The 24,889-nt window shown below is 41.5% G+C and overlaps 17 non-coding genes across 17 annotated transcripts; all 17 read left to right on the top strand.

Moving 5' to 3' along the window:
- Positions 1–308: 308 nt before the first annotated feature.
- On the top strand, positions 309–380 carry TRNAC-GCA (transfer RNA cysteine (anticodon GCA)). The gene has a single exon. It is a non-coding gene; the product is annotated as a tRNA-Cys (tRNA).
- Positions 381–1,392: 1,012 nt separating this feature from the next.
- Positions 1,393–1,464, top strand: TRNAC-GCA (transfer RNA cysteine (anticodon GCA)). The gene has a single exon. It is a non-coding gene; the product is annotated as a tRNA-Cys (tRNA).
- Positions 1,465–2,475: 1,011 nt separating this feature from the next.
- Positions 2,476–2,547, top strand: TRNAC-GCA (transfer RNA cysteine (anticodon GCA)). The gene has a single exon. It is a non-coding gene; the product is annotated as a tRNA-Cys (tRNA).
- A 1,011-nt stretch (positions 2,548–3,558) lies between these two features.
- On the top strand, positions 3,559–3,630 carry TRNAC-GCA (transfer RNA cysteine (anticodon GCA)). The gene has a single exon. It is a non-coding gene; the product is annotated as a tRNA-Cys (tRNA).
- A 1,015-nt stretch (positions 3,631–4,645) lies between these two features.
- TRNAC-ACA (transfer RNA cysteine (anticodon ACA)) lies at positions 4,646–4,717 on the top strand. The gene has a single exon. It is a non-coding gene; the product is annotated as a tRNA-Cys (tRNA).
- A 1,013-nt stretch (positions 4,718–5,730) lies between these two features.
- On the top strand, positions 5,731–5,802 carry TRNAC-GCA (transfer RNA cysteine (anticodon GCA)). The gene has a single exon. It is a non-coding gene; the product is annotated as a tRNA-Cys (tRNA).
- Positions 5,803–6,811: 1,009 nt separating this feature from the next.
- TRNAC-GCA (transfer RNA cysteine (anticodon GCA)) lies at positions 6,812–6,883 on the top strand. The gene has a single exon. It is a non-coding gene; the product is annotated as a tRNA-Cys (tRNA).
- A 1,011-nt stretch (positions 6,884–7,894) lies between these two features.
- On the top strand, positions 7,895–7,966 carry TRNAC-GCA (transfer RNA cysteine (anticodon GCA)). Its single transcript has one exon. It is a non-coding gene; the product is annotated as a tRNA-Cys (tRNA).
- A 1,011-nt stretch (positions 7,967–8,977) lies between these two features.
- On the top strand, positions 8,978–9,049 carry TRNAC-GCA (transfer RNA cysteine (anticodon GCA)). Its single transcript has one exon. It is a non-coding gene; the product is annotated as a tRNA-Cys (tRNA).
- Positions 9,050–10,061: 1,012 nt separating this feature from the next.
- Positions 10,062–10,133, top strand: TRNAC-ACA (transfer RNA cysteine (anticodon ACA)). The gene has a single exon. It is a non-coding gene; the product is annotated as a tRNA-Cys (tRNA).
- Positions 10,134–11,144: 1,011 nt separating this feature from the next.
- TRNAC-GCA (transfer RNA cysteine (anticodon GCA)) lies at positions 11,145–11,216 on the top strand. Its single transcript has one exon. It is a non-coding gene; the product is annotated as a tRNA-Cys (tRNA).
- A 1,011-nt stretch (positions 11,217–12,227) lies between these two features.
- On the top strand, positions 12,228–12,299 carry TRNAC-GCA (transfer RNA cysteine (anticodon GCA)). The gene has a single exon. It is a non-coding gene; the product is annotated as a tRNA-Cys (tRNA).
- A 1,011-nt stretch (positions 12,300–13,310) lies between these two features.
- On the top strand, positions 13,311–13,382 carry TRNAC-GCA (transfer RNA cysteine (anticodon GCA)). The gene has a single exon. It is a non-coding gene; the product is annotated as a tRNA-Cys (tRNA).
- Positions 13,383–15,946: 2,564 nt separating this feature from the next.
- TRNAC-GCA (transfer RNA cysteine (anticodon GCA)) lies at positions 15,947–16,018 on the top strand. The gene has a single exon. It is a non-coding gene; the product is annotated as a tRNA-Cys (tRNA).
- A 1,012-nt stretch (positions 16,019–17,030) lies between these two features.
- Positions 17,031–17,102, top strand: TRNAC-GCA (transfer RNA cysteine (anticodon GCA)). Its single transcript has one exon. It is a non-coding gene; the product is annotated as a tRNA-Cys (tRNA).
- A 1,012-nt stretch (positions 17,103–18,114) lies between these two features.
- TRNAC-GCA (transfer RNA cysteine (anticodon GCA)) lies at positions 18,115–18,186 on the top strand. The gene has a single exon. It is a non-coding gene; the product is annotated as a tRNA-Cys (tRNA).
- Positions 18,187–19,450: 1,264 nt separating this feature from the next.
- TRNAC-GCA (transfer RNA cysteine (anticodon GCA)) lies at positions 19,451–19,522 on the top strand. Its single transcript has one exon. It is a non-coding gene; the product is annotated as a tRNA-Cys (tRNA).
- Positions 19,523–24,889: the final 5,367 nt, after the last annotated feature.

The raw sequence follows: 24,889 nt of genomic DNA, 5'->3' as shown, positions 1-24,889 counted from the left end.
GATTGTGGTAACCAATCATCAAATGATAATGTGTCACGTAAAAACCTCTTCCCCTTTAAGAATGTTTCAAAACAATCATTGTATGTAGAGGCATTGGTCTTATGTACCACGGCCTATTCAAATAAAATAGCAATGAAAAAAATGTATCTGTTTTTTAAATGATCCAGTTTTACTTTAATAAATAATATTAAGGACTACTTCTCCTGTTCCACAGTTTCAAGCCTGTACTTTCCGGCACAACTTAGCATGATCCTCTCACTCTTTCATGATGTACTGATATCATGTCATTCTGATTTTACTGAAAAGCTGGGGATATAGCTCAGTGGTAGAGCATTTGACTGCAGATCAAGAGGTCCCTGGTTCAAATCCGGGTGTCCCCTCAGACTATTTTGATTCTGTTGTTTGTAGTTGGGACTTTTCATCAATTCCTTTTGGATCATCTTTGACAGAGTCAGTGTTCCCTTGGATATTGCACTTTAATAGCATTACAGAGTTTGCTGCTCAAAACCTGTGAGTAAATGGAGTTTTAACACTCGGCTTGGTATTCCCTTTGGGAAATTTCTGAAAGATCATTGATCTATTTTGGAATTTGGCTCTTCCTTTTACAGCACTAAAGAAAGGGAATGGACTATGAAACAAATTGACAAATTTGTTATACTGTTTGATGCTTTCTTGAATCGCACTAAAGAAATGGCTTAGAATACTGTGCAGCGATGCAGTCAGTCTATTTCTCATTTCACCTGTGTCCTCAGTCTTACATATATTCCACCTTTTCCCTGTGCATTAAAAGTATGTGCTTGTTTGAAGCACTTCATTTTTGTGCAACGTAGGAACTATTTAATTTCTCCTTGAAAGCTCTGCCTACGTGCAAGATGTACAAACCCTCGTTGCAGTTGCAAAAAGGTTGGTCTGAAGAATCAGGCCAGTTGCAAGCACAAAGTGGCTTTTTTTGATGTATTAAATCGAAGGTACTTGAAAGGGGTGTTTGGGTGTTCCTTCCAAATACCGAATTGTAGTGGTATGTAGAAATGTTTTTCCTCCGTAATTTGGCCAAAAAACATTCATACTTCACCACCATCTCCGTGATTGTGGTAACCAATCATCAAATGATAATGTGTGATGTAAAAACCTCTTCCGCTTTAAGAATGTTTCAAAACAATCATTGTATGTAGAGGCATTGGTCTTATGTACCACTGCCTATTCAAATAAAATAGCAATGAAACAAATTAATCTGTTTTTTAAATGATCCAGTTTTACTTTAATAAATAATATTAAGGACTACTTCTCCTGTTCCACAGTTTCAAGCCTGTACTTTCCGGCACAACTTAGCATGATCCTCTCACTCTTTCATGATGTACTGATATTATGTCATTCTAATTTTTCTGAAAAGCTGGGGATATAGCTCAGTGGTAGAGCATTTGAGGGCAGATCAAGAGGTCCCTGGTTCAAATCCGGGTGTCCCCTCAGACTATTTTGATTCTGTTGTTTGTAGTTGGGACTTTTCATCAATTCCTTTTGGATCATCTTTGACAGAGTCAGTGTTCCCTTGGATATTGCACTTTAATAGCATTACAGAGTTTGCTGCTCAAAACCTGTGAGTAAATGCAGTTTTAACACTCGGCTTGGTGTTCCCTTTGGGAACTTTCTGAAAGATCATTGATCTTTTTTGGAATTTGGCTCTTCCTTTTACAGACCTAAAGAAAGGGAATGGACTATGAAACAAATTGACAAATTTGTTATACTGTTTGGTGCTTTCTTGAATCGCACTAAAGAAATGGCTTAGAATACTGTGCAGCGATGCAGTCAGTCTATTTCTCATTTCACCTGTGTCCTCAGTCTTACATATATTGCACCTTTTCCCTGTGCATTAAAAGTATGTGCTTGTTTGAAGCACTTCATTTTTGTGCAACGTAGGAACTATTTAATTTCTCCTTAAATGCTCTGCCTACGTGCAAGATGTACGAACCATTGTTGCAGTTGCAAGAAGGCTGGCCTGAAGAATCAGGCCATTTGCAAGCACAAAGTGGCTTTTTCTGATGTTTTAAATCGAAGGTCCGTGAAAGGGGTGTTTGGGTGTACCTTCCAAATACCGAATTGTAGTGGTATGTAGAAATGTTTTTCCACCGTAATGTGGCCCAAAACAATCATACTTCATCACCATCTGAGTGATTGTGGTAACCAAACATGAAACAATAAGGTATCCCGTAAAAACCTCTTCCCCTTTGAGAATGTTTCAAAACAAACATTTTAAGTGCAGGCATTGGTCCTATGTACCACTGCCTATTCAAATAAAATACCAATCAAACAAATACATATATTTTTTTAATGATCCATTTTTCCTTTAATAAATAATATTAAGAACTACTTCTACAGTTCCACAGTTTCAAGGTTGTACTTTCCGGCACAACTTAGCATGATCCTCTCACTCTTTCATGATGTACTGATATGTTGTCATTCTGATGTTGGCTGACAGCTGGGGATATAGCTCAGTGGTAGAGCATTTGACTGCAGATCAAGAGGTCCCTGGTTCAAATCCGGGTGTCCCCTCATACTATTTTGAATCTGCTGTTTGTAGTTGGGAATTTTCATGCATCCCATTTGGATCATCTTTGACAGAGTCAGTGTTCCCTTGGATGTTACACTTTAATACCATTACAGTGTTGCTGATTAAAACTTGTGAGTAACTGCATTTTTTACACTGGGCTTGGTATTCCCTATGGGAAATTTCTGAAACATCATTGATCTATTTTGGAATTCGGCTCTACCTTTCACAGCTCTAAACAAAGGGAATGGACTATGAAACCAATTGACAAATTTGTTATACTGTTTGGTGCTCTCTTGAATCGCACTAAAGAAATGGCTTAGAATACTGGGCAGCTATGCAATCAATCTATTTCTCATTACACCTGTGTCCTCAGTCTTACATATATTCCATCTCTTCTCTGTCCATACAAAGTATGTGTTTGTTTGAAGCACTTCATTTTTGTGCAACTTAGGAACTATTTAATTTCTCCTTGAAAGCTCTGCCTACGTGCAAGATGTACAAACCCTCGTTGCAGTTGCAAGAAGGCTGGTCTGAAGAATCAGGCCAGTTGCAAGCACAAAGTGGCTTTTTTTGATGTATTAAATCAAAGGTACTTGAAAGGGGTGTTTGGGTGTTACTTCCAAATACTGAATTGTAGTGGTATGTAGAAATGTTTTTCCATCGTAATTTGGCCAAAAAACAATCATACTTCACCACCATCTCGGTGATTGTGTTAACCAATCATCAAATGATAATGTGTCACGTAAAAACCTCTTCCCTTTTAAGAATGTTTCAAAACAATCATTGTATGTAGAGGCATTGGTCTTATGTACCACTGCCTATTCAAATAAAATAGCAATGAAACAAAGTAATCCGTTTTTTAAATGATACATCTTTCCTTTAATAAATATTATTAACTACTACTTCTCCTGTTCCACAGTTTCAAGCCTGTACTTTCCGGCACAACTTAGCATGATCCTCTCACTCTTTCATGATGTACTGATATTATGTCATTCTGATTTTACTGAAAAGCTGGGGATATAGCTCAGTGGTAGAGCATTTGACTGCAGATCAAGAGGTCCCTGGTTCAAATGCGGGTGTCCCCTCAGACTATTTTGATTCTGTTGTTTGTAGTTGGGACTTTTCATCAATTCCTTTTGGATGATCATCTTTGACAGAGTCAGTGTTCCCTTGGATATTGCACTTTAATAGCATTACATAGTTTGCTGCTCAAAACCTGTGAGTAAATGGAGTTTTAACACTCGGCTTGGTATTCCCTTTGGGAAATTTCTGAAAGATCATTGATCTATTTTGGAATTTGGCTCTTCCTTTTACAGCACTAAAGAAAGGGAATGGACTATGAAACAAATTGACAAATTTGTTATACTGTTTGGTGCTCTCTTGAATCGCACTAAAGAAATGGCTTAGAATACTGTGCAGCGATGCAGTCAGTCTATTTCTCATTTCACCTGTGTCCTCAGTCTTACATATATTCCAGCTTTTCCCTGTGCATTAAAAGTATGTGCTTGTTTGAAGCACTTCATTTTTGTGCAACGTAGGAACTATTTAATTTCTCCTTGAAAGCTCTGCCTACGTGCAAGATGTTCAAACCCTCGTTGCAGTTGCAAGAAGGCTGGTCTGAAGAATCAGGCCAGTTGCAAGCACAAAGTGGCTTTTTTTGATGTATTAAATCGAAGGTACTTGAAAGGGGTGTTTGGGTGTTCCTTCCAAATACCGAATTGTAGTGGTATGTAGAAATGTTTTTCCTCCGTAATTTGGCCAAAAAACAATCATACTTCACCACCATCTTGGTGATTGTGGTAACCAATCATCAAATGATAATGTGTCACGTAAAAACCTCTTCCCCTTTAAGAATGTTTCAAAACAATCATTGTATGTAGAGGCATTGGTCTTATGTACCACTGCCTATTCAAATAAAATAGCAATGAAATAAATTAATCTGTTTTTTAAATGATCCAGTTTTACTTTAATAAATATTATTAAGGACTACTTCTCCTGTTCCACAGTTTCAAGCCTGTACTTTCCGGCACAACTTAGCATGATCCTCTCACTCTTTCATGATGTACTGATATTATGTCATTCTGATTTTACTGAAAAGCTGGGGATATAGCTCAGTGGTAGAGCATTTGACTACAGATCAAGAGGTCCCTGGTTCAAATCAGGGTGTCCCCTCAGACTATTTTGATTCTGTTGTTTGTAGTTGGGACTTTTCATCAATTCCTTTTGGATCATCTTTGACAGAGTCAGTGTTCCCTTGGATATTGCACTTTAATATCATTACAGAGTTTGCTGCTCAAAACCTGTGAGTAAATGCAGTTTTAACACTCGGCTTGGTGTTCCCTTTGGGAACTTTCTGAAAGATCATTGATCTATTTTGGAATTTGGCTATTCCTTTTACAGTACAAGAGAAAGGGAATGGACTATGAAATAAATTGACAAATTTGTTATACTGTTTGGTGCTTTCTTGAATCGCACTAAAGAAATGGCTTAGAATACTGTGCAGCGATGCAGTCAGTCTATTTCTCATTTCACCTGTGTCCTCAGTCTTACATATATTCCACCTTTTCCCTGTGCATCCAAAGTATGTGCTTGTTTGAAGCACTTCATTTTTGTGCAACGTAGGAACTATTTAATTTCTCCTTGAAAGCTCTGCCTACGTGCAAGATGTACAAACCCTCGTTGCAGTTGCAAGAAGGCTGGTCTGAAGAATCAGGCCAGTTGCAAGCACGAAGTGGCTTTTTTTGATTGTATTAAATCGAAGGTACTTGAAAGGGGTGTTTGGGTGTTCCTTCCAAATACCGAATTGTAGTGGTATGTAGAAATGTTTTTCCTCCGTAATTTGGCCAAAAAACATTCATACTTCACCACCATCTCGGTGATTGTGGTAACCAATCATCAAATGATAATGTGTGATGTAAAAACCTCTTCCGCTTTAAGAATGTTTTAAAACAATCATTGTATGTAGAGGCATTGGTCTTATGTACCACTGCCTATTCAAATAAAATAGCAATGAAACAAAATAATCTGTTTTTTAAATGATCCAGTTTTACTTTAATAAATAATATTAAGGACTACTTCTCCTGTTCCACAGTTTCAAGCCTGTACTTTCCGGCACAACTTAGCATGATCCTCTCACTCTTTCATGATGTACTGATATTATGTCATTCTAATTTTTCTGTAAAGCTGGGGATATAGCTCAGTGGTAGAGCATTTGACTGCAGATCAAGAGGTCCCTGGTTAAAATCCGGGTGTCCCCTCAGACTATTTTGATTCTGTTGTTTGTAGTTGGGACTTTTCATCAATTCCTTTTGGATCATCTTTGACAGAGTCAGTGTTCCCTTGGATATTGCACTTTAATAGCATTACAGAGTTTGCTGCTCAAAACCTGTGAGTAAATGCAGTTTTAACTCTCGGCTTGGTGTTCCCTTTGGGAACTTTCTGAAAGATCATTGATCTTTTTTGGAATTTGGCTCTTCCTTTTACAGACCTAAAGAAAGGGAATGGACTATGAAACAAATTGACAAATTTGTTATACTGTTTGGTGCTTTCTTGAATCGCACTAAAGAAATGGCTTAGAATACTGTGCAGCGATGCAGTCAGTCTATTTCTCATTTCACCTGTGTCCTCAGTCTTACATATATTGCACCTTTTCCCTGTGCATTAAAAGTATGTGCTTGTTTGAAGCACTTAATTTTTGTGCAACGTAGGAACTATTTAATTTCTCCTTAAATGCTCTGCCTACGTGCAAGATGTATGAACCATTGTTGCAGTTGCAAGAAGGCTGGCCTGAAGAATCAGGCCATTTGCAAGCACAAAGTGGCTTTTTCTGATGTTTTAAATCGAAGGTCCGTGAAAGGGGTGTTTGGGTGTACCTTCCAAATACCGAATTGTAGTGGTATGTAGAAATGTTTTTCCACCGTAATGTGGCCCAAAACAATCATACTTCATCACCATCTGAGTGATTATGGTAACCAAACATGAAACAATAAGGTATCCCGTAAAAACCTCTTCCCCTTTGAGAATGTTTCAAAACAAACATTTTAAGTGCAGGCATTGGTCCTATGTACCACTGCCTATTCAAATAAAATACCAATCAAACAAATACATATTTTTTTAATGATCCATTTTTCCTTTAATAAATAATATTAAGAACTACTTCTACAGTTCCACAGTTTCAAGGTTGTACTTTCCGGCACAACTTAGCATGATCCTCTCACTCTTTCATGATGTAGTGATATGTTGTCATTCTGATGTTGGCTGACAGCTGGGGATATAGCTCAGTGGTAGAGCATTTGACTGCAGATCAAGAGGTCCCTGGTTCAAATCCGAGTGTCCCCTCATACTATTTTGAATCTGCTGTTTGTAGTTGGGAATTTTCATGAATCCCATTTGGATCATCTTTGACAGAGTCAGTGTTCCCTTGGATGTTACACTTTAATACCATTACAGTGTTGCTGATTAAAACTTGTGAGTAACTGCATTTTTTACACTGGGCTTGGTATTCCCTATGGGAAATTTCTGAAACATCATTGATCTATTTTGGAATTCGGCTCTACCTTTCACAGCTCTAAACAAAGGGAATGGACTATGAAACCAATTGACAAATTTTTTATACTGTTTGGTGCTCTCTTGAATCGCACTAAAGAAATGGCTTAGAATACTGGGCAGCTATGCAATCAATCTATTTCTCATTACACCTGTGTCCTCAGTCTTACATATATTCCATCTCTTCTCTTTTCATACAAAGTATGTGTTTGTTTGAAGCACTTCATTTTTGTGCAACTTAGGAACTATTTAATTTCTCCTTGAAAGCTCTGCCTACGTGCAAGATGTACAAACCCTCGTTGCAGTTGCAAGAAGGCTGGTCTGAAGAATCAGGCCAGTTGCAAGCACAAAGTGGCTTTTTTTGATGTATTAAATCAAAGGTACTTGAAAGGGGTGTTTGGGTGTTACTTCCAAATACTGAATTGTAGTGGTATGTAGAAATGTTTTTCCATCGTAATTTGGCCAAAAAACAATTATACTTCACCACCATCTCGGTGATTGTGGTAACCAATCATCAAATGATAATGTGTCACGTAAAAACCTCTTTCCCTTTAAGAATGTTTCAAAACAATCATTGTATGTAGAGGCATTGGTCTTATGTACCACGGCCTATTCAAATAAAATAGCAATGAAAAAAATTAATCTGTTTTTTAAATGATCCAGTTTTACTTTAATAAATAATATTAAGGACTACTTCTCCTGTTCCACAGTTTCAAGCCTGTACTTTCCGGCACAACTTAGCATGATCCTCTCACTCTTTCATGATGTACTGATATTATGTCATTCTGATTTTACTGAAAAGCTGGGGATATAGCTCAGTGGTAGAGCATTTGACTGCAGATCAAGAGGTCCCTGGTTCAAATCCGGGTGTCCCCTCAGACTATTTTGATTCTGTTGTTTGTAGTTGGGACTTTTCATCAATTCCTTTTGGATCATCTTTGACAGAGTCAGTGTTCCCTTGGATATTGCACTTTAATAGCATTACAGAGTTTGCTGCTCAAAACCTGTGAGTAAATGGAGTTTTAACACTCGGCTTGGTATTCCCTTTGGGAAATTTCTGAAAGATCATTGATCTATTTTGGAATGTGGCTCTTCCTTTTACAGCACTTAAGAAAGGGAATGGACTATGAAACAAATTGACAAATTTGTTATACTGTTTGATGCTCTCTTGAATCGCACTAAAGAAATGGCTTAGAATACTGTGCAGCGATGCAGTCAGTCTATTTCTCATTTCACCTGTGTCCTCAGTCTTACATATATTCCACCTTTTCCCTGTGCATTAAAAGTATGTGCTTGTTTGAAGCACTTCATTTTTGTGCAACGTAGGAACTATTTAATTTCTCCTTGAAAGCTCTGCCTACGTGCAAGATGTACAAACCCTCGTTGCAGTTGCAAGAAGGCTGGTCTGAAGAATCAGGCCAGTTGCAAGCACAAAGTGGCTTTTTTTGATGTATTAAATCGAAGGTACTTGAAAGAGGTGTTTGGGTGTTCCTTCCAAATACTGAATTGTAGTGGTATGTAGAAATGTTTTTCCTCCGTAATTTGTCCAAAAAACATTCATACTTCACCACCATCTCGTGATTGTGGTAACCAATCATCAAATGATAATGTGTCATGTAAAAACCTCTTCCGCTTTAAGAATGTTTCAAAACAATGATTGTATGTAGAGGCATTGGTCTTATGTACCACTGCCTATTCAAATAAAATAGCAATGAAACAAATTAATCTGTTTTTTAAATGAGCCAGTTTTACTTTAATAAATAATATTAAGGACTACTTCTCCTGTTCCACAGTTTCAAGCCTGTACTTTCCGGCACAACTTAGCATGATCCTCTCACTCTTTCATGATGTACTGATATTATGTCATTCTGATTTTACTGAAAAGCTGGGTATATAGCTCAGTGTTAGAGCATTTGACTGCAGATCAAGAGGTCCCTGGTTCAAATCCGGGTGTCCCCTCAGACTATTTTGATTCTGTTGTTTGTAGTTGGGACTTTTCATCAATTCCTTTTGTATCATCTTTGACAAAGTCAGTGTTCCCTTGGATATTGCACTTTAATATCATTACAGAGTTTGCTGCTCAAAACCTGTGAGTAAATGCAGTTTTAACACTCGGCTTGGTGTTCCCTTTGGGAACTTTCTGAAAGATCATTGATCTATTTTGGAATTTGGCTCTTCCTTTTACAGCACAAGAGAAAGGGAATGGACTATGAAATAAATTGACAAATTTGTTATACTGTTTGGTGCTTTCTTGAATCGCACTAAAGAAATGGCTTAGAATACTGTGCAGCGATGCAGTCAGTCTATTTCTCATTTCACCTGTGTCCTCAGTCTTACATATATTCCACCTTTTCACTGTGCATCCAAAGTATGTGCTTGTTTGAAGCAATTCATTTTTGTGCAATGTAGGAACTATTTAATTTCTCCTTAAATGCTCTGTCTACGTGCAAGATGTACGAACCATTGTTGCAGTTGCAAGAAGGCTGGCCTGAAGAATCAGGCCATTTGCAAGCACAAAGTGGCTTTTTCTGATGTTTTAAATCGAAGGTCCGTGAAAGGGGTGTTTGGGTGTACCTTCCAAATACCGAATTGTAGTGGTATGTAGAAATGTTTTTCCACCGTAATGTGGCCCAAAACAATCATACTTCATCACCATCTGAGTGATTGTGGTAACCAAACATGAAACAATAAGGTATCCCGTAAAAACCTCTTCCCCTTTGAGAATGTTTCAAAACAAACATTTTAAGTGCAGGTATTGGTCCTATGTACCACTGCCTATTCAAATAAAATACCAATCAAACAAATACATATATTTTTTTTAATGATCCATTTTTCCTTTAATAAATAATATTAAGAACTACTTCTACAGTTCCACAGTTTCAAGGTTGTACTTTCCGGCACAACTTAGCATGATCCTCTCACTCTTTCATGATGTACTGATATATTGTCATTCTGATCTTGGCTGACAGCTGGGGATATAGCTCAGTGGTAGAGCATTTGACTACAGATCAAGAGGTCCCTGGTTCAAATCCGGGTGTCCCCTCATACTATTTTGAATCTGCTGTTTGTAGTTGGGAATTTTCATGAATCCCATTTGGATCATCTTTGACAGAGTCAGTGTTCCCTTGGATGTTACACTTTAATACCATTACAGTGTTGCTGATTAAAACTTGTGAGTAACTGCATTTTTTACACTGGGCTTGGTATTCCCTATGGGAAATTTCTGAAACATCATTGATCTATTTTGGAATTCGGCTCTACCTTTCACAGCTCTAAACAAAGGGAATGGACTATGAAACCAATTGACAAATTTGTTATACTGTTTGGTGCTCTCTTGAATCGCACTAAAGAAATGGCTTAGAATACTGGGCTGCTATGCAATCAATCTATTTCTCATTACACCTGTGTCCTCAGTCTTACATATATTCCATCTCTTCCCTGTCCATACAAAGTATGTGTTTGTTTGAAGCACTTCATTTTTGTGCAACTTAGGAACTATTTAATTTCTCCTTGAAAGCTCTGCCTACGTGCAAGATGTACAAACCCTCGTTGCAGTTGCAAGAAGGCTGGTCTGAAGAATCAGGCCAGTTGCAAGCACAAAGTGGCTTTTTTGGATGTATTAAATCAAAGGTACTTGAAAGGGGTGTTTGGGTGTTACTTCCAAATACCGAATTGTAGTGGTATGTAGAAATGTTTTTCCATCGTAATTTGTCCAAAAAACAATCATACTTCACCACCATCTTGGTGATTGTGGTAACCAATCATCAAATGATAATGTGTCACGTAATAACCTCTTCCCCTTTAAGAATGTTTCAAAACAATCATTGTATGTAGAGGCATTGGTCTTATGTACCACTGCCTATTCAAATAAAATAGCAATGAAACAAAGTAATCCGTTTTTTAAATGATACAGCTTTCCTTTAATAAATAATATTAACTGCTACTTCTCCTGTTCCACAGTTTCAAGCCTGTACTTTCCGGCACAACTTAGCATGATCCTCTCACTCTTTCATGATGTACTGATATTATGTCATTCTGATTTAACTGAAAAGCTGGGGATATAGCTCAGTGGTAGAGCATTTGACTGCAGATCAAGAGGTCCCTGGTTCAAATCCGGGTGTCCCCTCAGACTATTTTGATTCTGTTGTTTGAAGTTGGGACTTTTCATCAATTCCTTTTGGATCATCTTTGACAGAGTCAGTGTTCCCTTGGATATTGCAGTTTAATAGCATTACATAGTTTGCTGCTCAAAACCTGTGAGTAAATGGAGTTTTAACACTCGGCTTGGTATTCCCTTTGGGAAATTTCTGAAAGATCATTGATCTATTTTGGAATTTGGCTCTTCCTTTTACAGCACTAAAGAAAGGGAATGGACTATGAAACAAATTGACAAATTTGTTATACTGTTTGGTGCTCTCTTGAATCGCACTAAAGAAATGGCTTAGAATACTGTGCAGCGATGCAGTCAGTCTATTTCTCATTTCACCTGTGTCCTCAGTCTTACATATATTCCAGCTTCTCCCTGTGCATTAAAAGTATGTGCTTGTTTGAAGCACTTCATTTTAGTGCAACGTAGGAACTATTTAATTTCTCCTTGAAAGCTCTGCCTACGTGCAAGATGTTCAAACCCTCGTTGCAGTTGCAAGAAGGCTGGTCTGAAGAATCAGGCCAGTTGCAAGCACAAAGTGGCTTTTTTTGATGTATTAAATCGAAGGTACTAGAAAGGGGTGTTTGGGTGTTCCTTCCAAATACCGAATTGTAGTGGTATGTAGAAATTTTTTCCTCCGTAATTTGGCCAAAAAACAATCATACTTCACCACCATCTCGGTGATTGTGGTAACCAATCATCAAATGATAATGTGTCACGTAAAAACCTCTTCCCCTTTAAGAATGTTTCAAAACAGTCATTGTATGTAGAGGCATTGGTCTTATGTACCACTGCCTATTCAAATAAAATAGCAATGAAACAAATTAATCTGTTTTTTAAATGATCCAGTTTTACTTTAATAAATAATATTAAGGACTACTTCTCCTGTTCCACAGTTTCAAGCCTGTACTTTCCGGCACAACTTAGCATGATCCTCTCACTCTTTCATGATGTACTGATATTATGTCATTCTGATTTTACTGAAAAGCTGGGGATATAGCTCAGTGGTAGAGCATTTGACTGCAGATCAAGAGGTCCCTGGTTCAAATCCGGGTGTCCCCTCAGACTATTTTGATTCTGTTGTTTGTAGTTGGGACTTTTCATCAATTCCTTTTGGATCATCTTTGACAGAGTCAGTGTTCCCTTGGATATTGCACTTTAATATCATTACAGAGTTTGCTGCTCAAAACCTGTGAGTAAATGCAGTTTTAACACTCGGCTTGGTGTTCCATTTGGGAACTTTCTGAAAGATCATTGATCTATTTTGGAATTTGGCTCTTCCTTTTACAGCACTAAAGAAAGGGAATGGACTATGAAATAAATTGACAAATTTGTTATACTGTTTGGTGCTTTCTTGAATCGCACTAAAGAAATGGCTTAGAATACTGTGCAGCGATGCAGTCAGTCTATTTCTCATTTCACCTGTGTCCTCAGTCTTACATATATTCCACCTTTTCCCTGTGCATCCAAAGTATGTGCTTGTTTGAAGCACTTCATTTTTGTGCAACGTAGGAACTATTTAATTTCTCCTTAAATGCTCTGCCTACGTGCAAGATGTACGAACCATTGTTGCAGTTGCAAGAAGGCTGGCCTGAAGAATCAGGCTATTTGCAAGCACAAAGTGGCTTTTTCTGATGTTTTAAATCGAAGGTCCGTGAAAGGGGTGTTTGGGTGTACCTTCCAAATACCAAATTGTAGTGGTATGTAGAAATGTTTTTCCACCGTAATGTGGCCCAAAACAATCATACTTCATCACCATCTGAGTGATTATGGTAAACAAACATGAAACAATAAGGTATCCCGTAAAAACCTCTTCCCCTTTGAGAATGTTTCGAAACAAACATTTTAAGTGCAGGCATTAGTCCTATGTACCACTGCCTATTCAAATAAAATACCAATCAAACAAATACATATTTTTTTTTAATGATCCATTTTTCCTTTAATAAATAATATTAAGAACTACTTCTACAGTTCCACAGTTTCAAGGTTGTACTTTCCGGCACAACTTAGCATGATCCTCTCACTCTTTCATGATGTACTGATATATTGTCATTCTGATCTTGGCTGACAGCTGGGGATATAGCTCAGTGGTAGAGCATTTGACTGCAGATCAAGAGGTCCCTGGTTCAAATCCGGGTGTCCCCTCATACTATTTTGAATCTGCTGTTTGTAGTTGGGAATTTTCATCAATCCCATTTGGATCATCTTTGACAGAGTCAGTGGCCCACATGCATCATTGTGTCATTTTGCATTTCTTAATTTGCGAAAAATAAGGAATCGCAAATTAAGAAGTGCAAAATGCTATGCATCATTTTTTTCGGTATTTCTTTGTGATTCGGTAAAAATCGCAATTTTTACCGAATCCCAAAGAAATATCGAATTCTTAAGTTAATTTTCGCAATTTAACAAGGACTGCGGGCGGTCGCCAGCTGGATGACGTCTAATTGTCTCCAGCTGAACGCTAGTAAGACCGAGGTCATGGTTTTTGGCAGACAGCCGGATCTGTAGGGGGAGAGTTGGTGGCCTGGGGATCTGGGTCCTGTTCCCATCCCAGTCGCCGAGCTTAAGAACCTCGGGGTCTGGCTGGACCCTGCCCTTACATTTGTGTGCCATACCAAACGCACGGCAGCATGCTGCTTTGGCATCCTGCGCGGGCTTCGTCCTGTGCTTAAGTTCTTCGATGCCCCCACCAGGCAACTCATGATCCAAGCCACTGTGATCTCCAGGCTGGATTATGCGAGTTCCCTGCTGGTTGGTCTGAATCAGGCAGAGATCGGGCGCTTACAAAGGATTCAGAACGCCGCAGCCAGAGCGGTGGTAGGCCTCCCAAGATTCTGTCCTACCTCTAGTACCCTGCGGTCACTGCACTGGCTTCCGGTGGCCCAGCGGATCCAGTTTAAGGTCCTCTGCGTCGCCTATAAAATTTTGAAGGGGTCCCCAGCAACGATCCTTATGGCCCTCCTTGCGAATTACACCCCAGCGCGACTCCTAAGATCTGCGGACTTAGAACTGGCTGTTGTGCCGCGCTTCAAGTGGAGTAGAGCTGGAGGACGCTCGTTCCGAGTACGCGCGGCGGTCCTGTGGAACTCCCTGCCCCCGGCAATTCGCGCTATGAGAGATTTGCTTTCCTTTCGCCGCGCGGTGAAAACCTTTTTATTCCCTTAGTTGTTTTATATGTGTGTCTTTTGGTTTAGTTGTGTTGTGCAGCTGCCTTGTCGGGCGCCAGGATGCTCCTTAGCTGGAGCATCTGTGCGCCAAATAAAACGCATAACATAACATAACAATTCCCATTGATTCCTATGGGCCAAAAGGCCCATAGGAGTCAATGCAAATTGCGAGTGGCACTTAGAAAATTTCATGGGTGCAGGGGGGGGTCCAAAGGACCCCCCCATGCACCCCTGAAATGTATTTTTCGCATAATGTTGCACACACACATGTCCTAAGGACATGTGTGTCCGTAACACGAATGTTGAAAAAAAAGCATTTTCAACATTTTAAACACTTTTTCCAAATTTACTGAGTGGTTCAACCACTCGGTAAATTTGGCACCCTATTTGCGAATTTTCACTTTTTAAAATAATGATGCATTGCTTTTAAGAAATCGCACATCTGCGACTTCTTAAAAGCACCCGCAATTTTAGAATTCGCAAACATGTTACGAATTCTAAAATTGCTTCATGCATCCCAAAAAGCACTTTTGCATTCGCAAACGGCCGATTTTAAGGAATCGCACCGTTTGCGAATAAAAAAGTGCTTGATGCATGTGGGCCAGTGTTCCCTTGGATGTTACACTTTAATACCATTACAGTGTTGCTGATTAAAACTTGTGAGTAACTGCATTTTTTACACTGGGCTTGGTATTCCCTATGGGAAATTTCTGAAACATCATTGATCTATTTTGGAATTCGGCTCTACCTTTCACAGCTCTAAACAAAGGGAATGGACTATGAAACCAATTGACAAATTTGTTATACTGTTTGGTGCTCTCTTGAATCGCACTAAAGAAATGGCTTAGAATACTGGGCAGCTATGCAATCAATCTATTTCTCATTACACCTGTGTCCTCAGTCTTACATATATTCCATCTCTTCTCTGTCCATACAAAGTATGTGTTTGTTTGAAGCACTTCATTTTTGTGCAACTTAGGAACTATTTAATTTCTCCTTGAAAGCTCTGCCTACGTGCAAGATGTACAAACCCTCGTTGCAGTTGCAAGAAGGCTGGTCTGAAGAATCAGGCCAGTTGCAAGCACAAAGTGGCTTTTTTTTGATGTATTAAATCAAAGGTACTTGAAAGGGGTGTTTGGGTGTTACTTCCAAATACCGAATTGTAGTGGTATGTAGAAATGTTTTTCCATCGTAATTTGGCCAAAAAACAATCATACTTCACCACCATCTCGGTGATTGTGGTAACCAATCATCAAATGATAATGTGTCACGTAAAAACCTCTTCCCCTTTAAGAATGTTTCAAAACAATCATTGTATGTAGAGGCAGTGGTCTTATGTACCACTGCCTATTCAAATAAAATAGCAATGAAACAAAGTAATCCGTTTTTTAAATGATACAGCTTTCCTTTAATAAATAATATTAACTACTACTTCTCCTGTTCCACAGTTTCAAGCCTGTACTTTCCGGCACAACTTAGCATGATCCTCTCACTCTTTCATGATGTACTGATATTATGTCATTCTGATTTTACTGAAAAGCTGGGGATATAGCTCAGTGGTAGAGCATTTGCCTGCAGATCAAGAGGTCCCTGGTTCAAATCCGGGTGTCCCCTCAGACTATTTTGATTCTGTTGTTTGTAGTTGGGACTTTTCATCAATTCCTTTTGGATCATCTTTGACAGAGTCAGTGTTCCCTTGGATATTGCACTTTAATAGCATTACATAGTTTGCTGCTCAAAACCTGTGAGTAAATGGAGTTTTAACACTCGGCTTGGTATTCCCGTTGGGAAATTTCTGAAAGATCATTGATCTATTTTGGAATTTGGCTCTTCCTTTTACAGCACTAAAGAAAGGGAATGGACTATGAAACAAATTGACAAATTTGTTATACTGTTTGGTGCTTTCTTGAATCGCACTAAAGAAATGGCTTAGAATACTGTGCAGCGATGCAGTCAGTCTATTTCTCATTTCACCTGTGTCCTCAGTCTTACATATATTCCAGCTTTTCCCTGTGCATTAAAAGTATGTGCTTGTTTGAAGCACTTCATTTTTGTGCAACGTAGGAACTATTTAATTTCTCCTTGAAAGCTCTGCCTACGTGCAAGATGTTCAAACCCTCGTTGCAGTTGCAAGAAGGCTGGTCTGAAGAATCAGGCCAGTTGCAAGCACAAAGTGGCTTTTTTTGATGTATTAAATCGAAGGTACTTGAAAGGGGTGTTTGGGTGTTCCTTCCAAATACCGAATTGTAGTGGTATGTAGAAATGTTTTTCCTCCGTAATTTGGCCAAAAAACAATCATACTTCACCACCATCTCGGTGATTGTGGTAACCAATCATCAAATGATAATGTGTCACGTAAAAACCTCTTCCCCTTTAAGAATGTTTCAAAACAATCATTGTATGTAGAGGCAATGGTCTTATGTACCACTGCCTATTCAAATAAAATAGCAATGAAACAAAGTAATCCGTTTTTTAAATGATACAGTTTTACTTTAATAAATAATATTAAGGACTACTTCTCCTGTTCCACAGTTTCAAGCCTGTACTTTCCGGCACAACTTAGCATGATCCTCTCACTCTTTCATGATGTACTGATGTTATGTCATTCTGATTTTACTGAAAAGCTGGGGATATAGCTCAGTGGTAGAGCATTTGACTGCAGATCAAGAGGTCCCTGGTTCAAATCCGGGTGTCCCCTCAGACTATTTTGATTCTGTTGTTTGTAGTTGGGACTTTTCATCAATTCCTTTTGGATCATCTTTGACAGAGTCAGTGTTCCCTTGGATATAGCACTTTAATAGCATTACATAGTTTGCTGCTCAAAACCTGTGAGTAAATGGAGTTTTAACACTCGGCTTGGTATTCCCTTTGGGAAATTTCTGAAAGATCATTGATCTATTTTGGAATTTGGCTCTTCCTTTTACAGCACTAAAGAAAGGGAATGGACTATGAAACAAATTGACAAATTTGTTATACTGTTTGGTGCTCTCTTGAATCGCACTAAAGAAATGGCTTAGAATACTGTGCAGCGATGCAGTCAGTCTATTTCTCATTTCACCTGTGTCCTCAGTCTTACATACATTCCAGCTTCTCCCTGTGCATTAAAAGTATGTGCTTGTTTGAAGCACTTCATTTTTGTGCAACATAGGAACTATTTAATTTCTCCTTGAAAGCTCTGCCTATGTGCAAGATGTTCAAACCCTCGTTGCAGTTGCAAGAAGGCTGGTCTGAAAAATCAGGCCAGTTGCAAGCACAAAGTGGCTTTTTTTGATGTATTAAATCGAGGGTACTTGAAAGGGGTGTTTGGGTGTTCCTTCCAAATACCGAATTGTAGTGGTATGTAGAAATGTTTTTCCTCCGTAATTTGGCCAAAAAACAATCATACTTCACCACCATCTCGGTGATTGTGGTAACCAATCATCAAATGATAATGTGTCACGTAAAAACCTCTTCCTCTTTAAGAATGTTTCAAAACAGTCATTGTATGTAGAGGCATTGGTCTTATGTACCACTGCCTATTCAAATAAAATAGCAATGAAACATATTAATCTGTTTTTTAAATGAGCCAGTTTTACTTTAATAAATAATATTAAGGACTACTTCTCCTGTTCCACAGTTTCAAGCCTGTACTTTCCGGCACAACTTAGCATGATCCTCTCACTCTTTCATGATGTACTGATATTATGTCATTCTGATTTTACTGAAAAGCTGGGGATATAGCTCAGTGGTAGAGCATTTGACTGCAGATCAAGAGGTCCCTGGTTCAAATCCGGGTGTCCCCTCAGACTATTTTGATTCTGTTGTTTGTAGTTGGGACTTTTCATCAATTCCTTTTGGATCATCTTTGACAGAGTCAGTGTTCCCTTGGATATTGCACTTTAATATCATTAATCAATCAATCAATCAATCAGTGACACTTATAAAGCGCGCTACATACCCGTAGGGTCTCAAGGCGCTGGGGGGGGGGGGGGTGCCGCTACTGCTCGAACAGCCAGGTCTTCAGCTTCTTCCTGAAGGAGAGGTGGTCTTGGGTCAGGCGCAGGTCGGTCGGGAGGGAGTTCCAGGTCTTGGCGGCCAGGTAGGAGAAGGACCTTCCTCCTGTAGTCGCTCTTCGGATGCGGGGGACGGCGGCGAGGGCGTTACAGAGTTTGCTGCTCAAAACCTGTGAGTAAATGCAGTTTTAACACTCGGCTTGGTGTTCCCTTTGGGAACTTTCTGAAAGATCATTGATCTATTTTGGAATTTGGCTCTTCCTTTTACAGCACAAGAGAAAGGGAATGGACTATGAAATAAATTGACAAATTTGTTATACTGTTTGGTGCTTTCTTGAATCGCACTAAAGAAATGGCTTAGAATACTGTGCAGCGATGCAGTCAGTCTATTTCTCATTTCACCTGTGTCCTCAGTCTTACATATATTCCACCTTTTCCCTGTGCATCCAAAGTATGTGCTTGTTTGAAGCACTTCATTTTTGTGCAACGTAGGAGCTATTTAATTTCTCCTTAAATGCTCTGCCTACGTGCAAGATGTACGAACCGTTGTTGCAGTTGCAAGAAGGCTGGCCTGAAGAATCAGGCCATTTGCAAGCACAAAGTGGCTTTTTCTGATGTTTTAAATCGAAGGTCCGTGAAAGGGGTGTTTGGGTGTACCTTCCAAATACCGAATTGTAGTGGTATGTAGAAATGTTTTTCCACCGTAATGTGGCCCAAAACAATCATACTTCATCACCATCTGAGTGATTGTGGTAACCAAACATGAAATAATAAGGTATCCCGTAAAAACCTCTTCACCTTTGAGAATGTTTCAAAACAAACATTTTAAGTGCAGGCATTGGTCCTATGTACCACTGCCTATTCAAATAAAATACCAATCAAACAAATACATATATTTTTTTTAATGATCCATTTTTCCTTTAATAAATAATATTAAGAACTCCTTCTACAGTTCCACAGTTTCAAGGTTGTACTTTCCGGCACAACTTAGCATGATCCTCTCACTCTTTCATGATGTACTGATATATTGTCATTCTGATCTTGGCTGACAGCTGGGGATATAGCTCAGTGGTAGAGCATTTGACTGCAGATCAAGAGGTCCCTGGTTCAAATCCGGGTGTCCCCTCATACTATTTTGAATCTGCTGTTTGTAGTTGGGAATTTTCATGAATCCCATTTGGATCATCTTTGACAGAGTCAGTGTTCCCTTGGATGTTACACTTTAATACCATTACAGTGTGCTGATTAAAACTTGTGAGTAACTGCATTTTTTACACCGGGCTTGGTATTCCCTATGGGAAATTTCTGAAACATCATTGATCTATTTTGGAATTCAGCTCTACCTTTCACAGCTCTTAACAAAGGGAATGGACTATGAAACCAATTGACAAATTTGTTATACTGTTTGGTGCTCTCTTGAATCGCACTAAAGAAATGGCTTAGAATACTGGGCAGCTATGCAATCAATCTATTTCTCATATGGCTGAGATACCCGCCACCCCCTCTCAACACAATCCCCAAGAATTGGGAAACCGGAAACCGTTCTTGAACTTTTGGAAGGCGGGAAGGGAGTCACCCTTCCCGGCCGTATTTATTTAAAATATGAAACAAAATTAAAACATTAAAAATAACAGTTTCATATTATGTACAATTTCATTTCCACATTACGATGTTTGGCTAACCTTAACAGATCTCTAATACAAAGGTTCTCCTAGCCGAACTAACATCCTACAAAACATTTGACTTGAAATTGTACATCCTAACGTTAAGGGCCAACGGCAAGGTCGTAACCGGTGTCAGATCCCTAAACCAGAAATACCCCCCTCACTTGTGAGAGGAGTGACCGCACAGAGGCGTACCTCAAGTGCATCTACCAATTTCCCTTTGTACTTGACGGGGGCCCCAATAAACTCGACGCCATTTAACGGTCGTTCGAGGACTCGTGTGAGGTGTCTAAAAGGTAGCGTAAAACCCCCTCCCGCACCCCACACAACTTACCCATCTGCCGTCGCAGATGTCCTGGCCCCGGGAAATTCCCCAGGAGGGGCCGTAGCCCCTCCTATCCAGGAAGGGGCCTTGACCACCTTTCCTTTCCTTCCGGCGGCCTCTCCTTAGACAGGACCGCCTCCCCGTTGAGGGGCCAATTGGCCACCTCCCCCGCGCGCTCCCATCCGTAATGGGTGACGCCCCCTCATAGGGATCTTCGAATTACTGCTCACCGATCATGACCTTACCGCCCGACCAAAATAAATACGACAAGTCTAACTAAGTTACTAAGATTACAAAGCAAACATCACTTATTACCAAGCGTGAATACTGCGCAATCCTTGTTCCAAAACTTTATTTGCGAAATATACTGAAAATAACCAATCTTTATTGCATCTTAAGAAATTTCACAATATCATCACAACCTGTAAGAAAACAGAGAAAACAAAAGATACTATATCAACTATATTCACAACGAATCGCTGTCCTCAGGGGCTGGTGGGTGGGTCAAAATTGGCTCTTCGTTCCGTCTCGAGCTCACGTGCAGCGGGGAGGTGCAGCTTCAGAGCACAGGAACAAGAGGATGCTTTCTTGGCTTCCGCTCCTTTTATCCGTCTTCAGGGTGGGCGTGAACCCGCCCCCGCCTGCCTCCGAGGGCGTGGCCGGCCGCGTCGGTGTCTAGGCCAGCCCACTCTAGGGCGGGAAAAAGGCGCGCCCCGGCTACGCCGCTTCGGGCATACCAGCCGAGACTCGCCTCCCGCCCAAGATGGCTTCCCTGGGGGATCGAGGTACTCCACCATACGTTCGGGGGGACCGAATGGTCGCCCCTTTCCATATGGCTGAGATACCCGCCACCCCCTCTCAACACAATCCCCAAGAATTGGGAAACCGGAAACCGTTCTTGAACTTTTGGAAGGCGGGAAGGGAGTCACCCTTCCCGGCCGTATTTATTTAAAATATGAAACAAAATTAAAACATTAAAAATAACAGTTTCATATTATGTACAATTTCATTTCCACATTACGATGTTTGGCTAACCTTAACAGATCTCTAATACAAAGGTTCTCCTAGCCGAACTAACATCCTACAAAACATTTGACTTGAAATTGTACATCCTAACGTTAAGGGCCAACGGCAAGGTCGTAACCGGTGTCAGATCCCTAAACCAGAAATACCCCCCTCACTTGTGAGAGGAGTGACCGCACAGAGGCGTACCTCAAGTGCATCTACCAATTTCCCTTTGTACTTGACGGGGGCCCCAATAAACTCGACGCCATTTAACGGTCGTTCGAGGACTCGTGTGAGGTGTCTAAAAGGTAGCGTAAAACCCCCTCCCACACCCCACTCAACTTACCCATCTGCCGTCGCAGATGTCCTGGCCCCGGGAAATTCCCCAGGAGGGGCCGTAGCCCCTCCTATCCAGGAAGGGGCCTTGACCACCTTTCCTTTCCTTCCGGCGGCCTCTCCTTAGACAGGACCGCCTCCCCGTTGAGGGGCCATATGGCCACCTCCCCCGCGCGCTCCCATCCGTAATGGGTGACGCCCCCTCATAGGGATCTTCGAATTACTGCTCACCGATCATGACCTTACCGCCACAGGCCGGATAGTTGACCGGCTATCCGGACCCCCCACAACACTCCTGCCTAAAGGTCATGTCATAAAGTCTTTAGCCAGGCTATCAGGTCTCCTATGAGTAACTCGTTCCCCATCCGGGACAAATGAACACCATCCCCCGAATACATACTGTCCCCTTTAATACAACCATGCGAAATAGAATGCAGTGTACTTGAACGGAACAATCTACTCACTTTATTATTAATTTTCCTTACTGAATGATTCAGAGCAGAAACAGAAATAGCCCCCCGCCACACTTTTCGTGGGATCATATGGGACCATGCAATTGTGCACCCTGGAACTCTTCTCGCCAACCAACTTACCGTGGAAAGCATCGCCTCCAGAAGAAGTCGTCTACCAGTGGTCACCAAATCATTGCCCCCAAGATGTACTATGACTACAGACGGCGGTGACCTCGTCCGCCCTAACAAACCCTCGAAAAATGATCGAAACTGGTCAATACAGAGCCCGCCCTTTCCGTAGAAGGACACACTGTACCCGTATTCCCCAGCCACGTGAATCATGTCACCTGCTTTGAATACGTCCGCGGCACGCCTCACGTATGAGTGGCCCACGACCCACACCTCCTTTTTCACAGCCGGTAATGTCTGACCGCTGGCCCCCCGGTGTCGGGTCGACTGCACAGTCCGCCCCGCCTCGTAGGCTTGCGCAACTGAAAACCAAACAAAAACAAGAAGCGTGAGTACATCATTACAGCTTCACAACATGTGCAACCGCACATACCTCTTATAACAGTTCGAGGACCAACGCCCCACACGTTTTACTTGTTCAACATTCAGACCCCTGGCTGTAGCCTCCGTAGCAGCCCCTATCCGAAAGGAATGGGTCCCAAAGTCGCCGGGGTTCAAGCCCGCGGCCGAAATCGACATCGCAAGCACCTGCTGAAACTGAAACCTCGTCAGTGGGGTGGCGTCAGCGTGTCTTAACAAGGTCCCCCCCCATGCTGCCACCCTCTGCGCTAAATATTCCTCTACGCACACAACAGGGCACATGGAAGACCCGGGGATCCTCTGGATGATTACGCAGTCCCCGATTGCACCCTGATCGGATTTGGACCTGACAAACGAGACCGTCATTGTCTCCTCCCTGACCTGAATGTGTTCCCGGCACAGTCCCCCCATCGTATCCTGCTTGTTCTTTGCCACTAATTCGCTTACCCGCATAGCCCCATGGAATGCTAATGCAAATGCGGCTCGGAACAACACTGCTTCGTACTGGGATGAACATGTTACCGGTAGCACGGACAATAACAGGGCCAACCTATCCAGACCTATCGGGTGCCTATCGTCTACTCTGCGACCCTCAAGGCGTTGCCACCCACGTAGCGCTTTCTGCACAACAAAAGACGCTGTCAGGTCCTGGATCCCATGAGCCCTTGCCATAAAGGAAATGGCGGCCCGATGCCTCTGGACCGTAGCTACTGACTTGCCTGCCTGATGTAAAGAGAGCAGGAATCTCACTACAAACTCTTCCTGACCCCAAAGATCCCCCCCGGCAGTACCCAAAAAGGCCCAATAGGAACGGAACGCCCCTTCATATGCCTTCCTCGTCCTGGGTGCTAAACTCTCTCCCACGAGGTCTTGTAGTTCGGGGCACCGAGAGACCAGAGAGCTTCGGGAAAGGGTGCCGTCACCGGGTCCGCTGTGGGCAGAAAACCCCAGAAGGCCTGCATACGGAAACGAGAAAGCGCATCAGCCGCTTGGTTCATCACCCCCTGCACGTGTCGCGCCCTAAACAGTACATTCAGTTGCATGCACAACAACACAATTTCCTTGAGCAGTCTCAGAATCAATTTGCATCGTGCTGCCTGACTATTGATACACTCAACCACGGTCATGTTATCAGACCAGAACACCACAGAGTGATCCCTAAACCCTTCTGGCCATGTTTTCAAAGCCACCAGAATAGGGAACAGTTCGAGAAAAGCAATGTTACTCGTCAACCCGCACTCATGCCACCATGACGGCCATTTTTGAGCCGACCATTGTGTACCCAATATGGCGCCAAAACCCATACTCCCCGCCGAGTCTGTCCAAAGCCCCAACTCCTCGGAAGACACCGCTGGTTTGTTCCAGACAATTCGACCATTGAAATCCGCCAGGAATGCAATCCAAATGCGCATGTCCTGGCGAACCTCTGCCGAGAGTCTCGTGCGATGATGTCCTTCCTTCAAGCCGACCATGGATTGTGCAATCGAGCGGGAAAAAGGGCGCGCCATCGGCATTACTCTTAGGGCAAAATTCAACTGACCCACCACCTGTTGCAATTGATGCAGGTTTACTTTCGTTGCACGAATACATGTCTCAAGGGATAACCTGAATTTTAACACTTTTTCCTTGGGTAATCGAAAACAACCTTCCACCGAGTCGAGCTCGATCCCCAGAAACTCGATCAAGGTCGAGGGACCCACAGTCTTACCTGGCGCCAATGGCACACCGAATTGATTCATTAAAACACAAAATTCATGTAAAGCCTGTCCACACTCAGAATCCCCGGCTGCCCCCAAAAACAGAAAGTCATCGAGATAGTGCATAACATGTTGAAAACCTGTCTTCCTCGTGAATACCCACTGCAGAAAACAACTGAACTTCTCGAAATAGGCACATGAAATCGAGCATCCCATTGGCATACATCTATCCATGTAATAGCGACCCTGAAACTGAAAACCAAGGAGACGCTGATCGTCTGGGTGTACCGGGAGCAACCGGAACGCTGACTCGATGTCCGATTTGGCCATCAGCGTCCCGGGCCCCAGGCGATTCAACATGGCAACGGCCTCATCGAAAGATGCGTACCGCACCAAACATACTTCCGGGTCTATCGCGTCATTCACGGAAAGACCACGTGGGGCTGACAAATTATGTATCAGCCG

Source organism: Lissotriton vulgaris, chromosome 1_1 (assembly GCF_964263255.1).
Source record: "Lissotriton vulgaris chromosome 1_1, aLisVul1.2, whole genome shotgun sequence".
Lineage (NCBI taxonomy): Eukaryota > Metazoa > Chordata > Amphibia > Caudata > Salamandridae > Lissotriton > Lissotriton vulgaris.
This window is presented reverse-complemented; position numbering and strand designations above follow the sequence as displayed.